The 3,231-nt window shown below is 35.0% G+C and overlaps 1 long non-coding RNA gene across 1 annotated transcript; it reads right to left on the reverse strand.

Moving 5' to 3' along the window:
* Positions 1-201: 201 nt before the first annotated feature.
* Positions 202-2,042, reverse strand: LOC115093211. Its single transcript, XR_003857226.1, has 3 exons — positions 1,791-2,042; positions 682-815; positions 202-235 (listed from the first exon to the last, which is right to left on the reverse strand). It is a non-coding gene; the product is annotated as an uncharacterized LOC115093211 (long non-coding RNA).
* Positions 2,043-3,231: the final 1,189 nt, after the last annotated feature.

Raw genomic sequence — 3,231 nt, forward strand, 5'->3', positions numbered from 1 at the left:
TGAGCACCCTCGAACCATGGGCGCCACTTCTCAAATTCCAATTTGATGGCAAGTAGCTCTTTGTCTCCTATCCCGTAGTTTCGCTCGGCAGGTAGAAAGTGCCAAGAGAAAAAAGAACATGGATGTAATGTATGGTTAACAACAGAAGAATGAAAAGATGGATCGGTAAAAATGGACTTTTATTGGAACTTGCCCGACTCTGGCCGAGTTTCGCTCTGCCGAGCTGCCTCAGGGGCTGTGGCACATAAATATAAACAATTAAAAATGCACACAAACATAAATATTTGTATAAACATATGACATGATATAAAACATATTCAAAAAAAAATATATTAAACGAATACATTAAATAGTAAAAACACTTCAACACGGAGACAGTGCTTGTTTTGTGTGCATAAGATAATGATGTTACATAAAAAGTTACGTGTTTGAAAGTACAGATACTGTGGCTGAAACATCAATTAAAAGTGGAAACAAATCTTACAAAAAATATGGTCGATAGTGATTGTTGCATTGCCCAATGCACTTCACCAAACAGCATATGGCTGATACATGCAAAATTTGTAACAAACAATAAAATATTATTAATTGAAATATATTATTGAGGAGGTCAATGTGTCTAATTATTAAGAAATGAAAAAATATAAATGATATGTAAAGATAGCAAACTAACTTTTGTACCTTGTTGAGCCAGAAACTTGGCTCTATATACTTTTGCTGATTTCCTAGGATGAAGGAGTATGAGTGAACACACCGAATCCGGGCTTGTCACTTGTGATTCATCAATCACTTGTGTGAACAGTATTGATGCAATTCTTATGGAACAAAAAATTCTCAATTATCTTAGTTATCAAGAAGGTAAAAAATGGACACATGCATTAGTCAGACTACAAATCTGAATGACTTCATTCTGAAATTGATACTGAAATCTTGTATCATTATTATCAAGCTGCTATATGTCTTTCAACTGATCACAAATTGATAGGGAGTTAACGGTAAAAAAGATGATGTCGAAAAATAAATGAATGGTGAACCTTACTGCATGTGAATGCAAACCATAATTTTTAATTTTTAATTTTTACAGTGTGTTAAATCTTGATCCGGTAGGTACCAGGAACAAATCAAAAATGAAATTAAAAGCAATACAATAATAAACTTCGCTACAAAATGAACAAATGGATAAAAGCAGCTTCGATACAATAGTGCTCCCTAGAAAGCTAAAATACACTTCGATACAATGCCAACAATACTTCTTATCAACAGTATATAGAAAATTTAAATTTAAAACGAGTGATATGCGGGAAGACGTGTGCCAAAGCAATGTAATAATAAAAAATGATGCGCTGAACAATAATTAAATTCCTAATATATAAAGTGCATAAGTGGATAAAAGCAGCTTCGATACAAAAGTGCTCCCTAGAAAGCTAAAATACACTTCAATACAATGCCAACAATACTTCTTATCAACAGTATATAGAAAATTTAAATTTAAAACGAGTGATATGCGGGAAGACGTGTGCCAAAGCAATGTAATAATAAAAATGATGCGCTGAACAATAATTAAATTCCTAATATATAAAAGTGCATAAGTCAAATAGCATATTGTGGCTATCCGCAAATATGTATCCATCGGAAGCTGTGTCACAATGAATACCGAACAAAAATGATGGAATCACTAATTGTGGATAATATCCAAGCGCAAGAAACTATGTCATATTAAGTATGCACTTAAGCAGACTAAAATATATAAGAGTGAAATCACTAGCTATTAAAACTAACTAATATTTTACCTTTGTTGAACTTGCACCGGTCACATACTGCTCTGACAAACACTGCAAGAACCAGTTAGTACCTGTATTGGACCTTTATTTTTCCCGCTTCTCACTCGAAATCACGCGAGAATAGACACATGTGTGGACAGATTGGCTCATAGGGAATGAGAGACATGAATAAAACCCTTCATAACGACTCTGGTGTGTAAAAAAAGTGAATTAATCAATACTGATCTAATCTGTGCAGTGATGCAAAAATGGTGACAAGAGGAGAAAATGTAATAAACAAATGTCTGCGGTTGACTCATATTCCTTCATTTGTGCAACTGCTGGAAAACGGATGTACGGTCAAGAGGTAAACACAAATATTTTAAAAACTTTAAAACACTGCATCTTTAAAAAAAAGTAAATTAGTGTGAACATGTATAAAATCAAACATTCTTAAAAGATGCATCATTATTTGGAAAATCAAGTGAAAAATATATGAATTAAAATTTAAAGGGAAGATAAGGGGGGGGGGGAAAAGGAAGGGGGAAAGGGAAAGGGGGTGGGGAAGAGGGAAGGGAAATTGGAAGGGAAAAAAGGGGAGGGGGGGGGGGAAGGAGGGGGGGAAAGGGGATAAGAAGGGCAAAGGGAGGGGGAAACAGAAGGGGAAGCACAACAAAAAATGCATGTGGACCTGAATATAATATTCCAAAATTAGAAAACCAAAAATCAACAAAAACATATAGATAGATTATATATGCCATATATTGATTGCAAGAGAGGATTATGATCCATGTAAAATAAAGGTCTATAGGTATACACTGAGATCTGTTTCACCATTGAGACCCATGGGAGAAAGGGTCTTAAAATCAAAAATAAATTGTTGTTCTAATCTTAGTAACAAATTGTCAAAGTCACCCCCCCTCCAATTCCTTAGCGGCTGTTTGATGACACAGAATCTGAAGTCTGTGAAACTGTGGCCCATCTCTATCGCATGTGCGACCAATGGTTTACCCTCGCATTTTCTATTGATAGCACTCTTATGCTCTATGATTCTACTGCTGAACTGTCTTCTAGTTTTCCCTACGTATATTTTCTCACATGGACACTTTGCTATATAAATCACACCTACGCTTTTGCAATTAGTACGACTGCCGAGCTTGAAAATTCTACCAGTGTTAGGAATGAGTATAGATCGTGTTTTAAGATTAACTGGACATACGCTGCACTTCCCACAGGGTCCATGTCCTGTCTGATCGTTGCTAATGTTTTTAATGGATGGTAAAGCTGAAGGAGAAATGTATTCTTTTATGTTTTTATCGCGTTTATTCGCAATCATGACTTCTTTTCCTTTAAATTGTGGGAGAGACTGTACAATGTACCAATGTTTCTTAATGATTTTAATAATGTCATGTGAAAGTCCTGTGAAGGTAAGGGGGCAAATAATCTTCTCATTCTTAGTAACTTTCTTTTT

Source organism: Rhinatrema bivittatum, chromosome 6 (assembly GCF_901001135.1).
Source record: "Rhinatrema bivittatum chromosome 6, aRhiBiv1.1, whole genome shotgun sequence".
NCBI lineage: Eukaryota > Metazoa > Chordata > Amphibia > Gymnophiona > Rhinatrematidae > Rhinatrema > Rhinatrema bivittatum.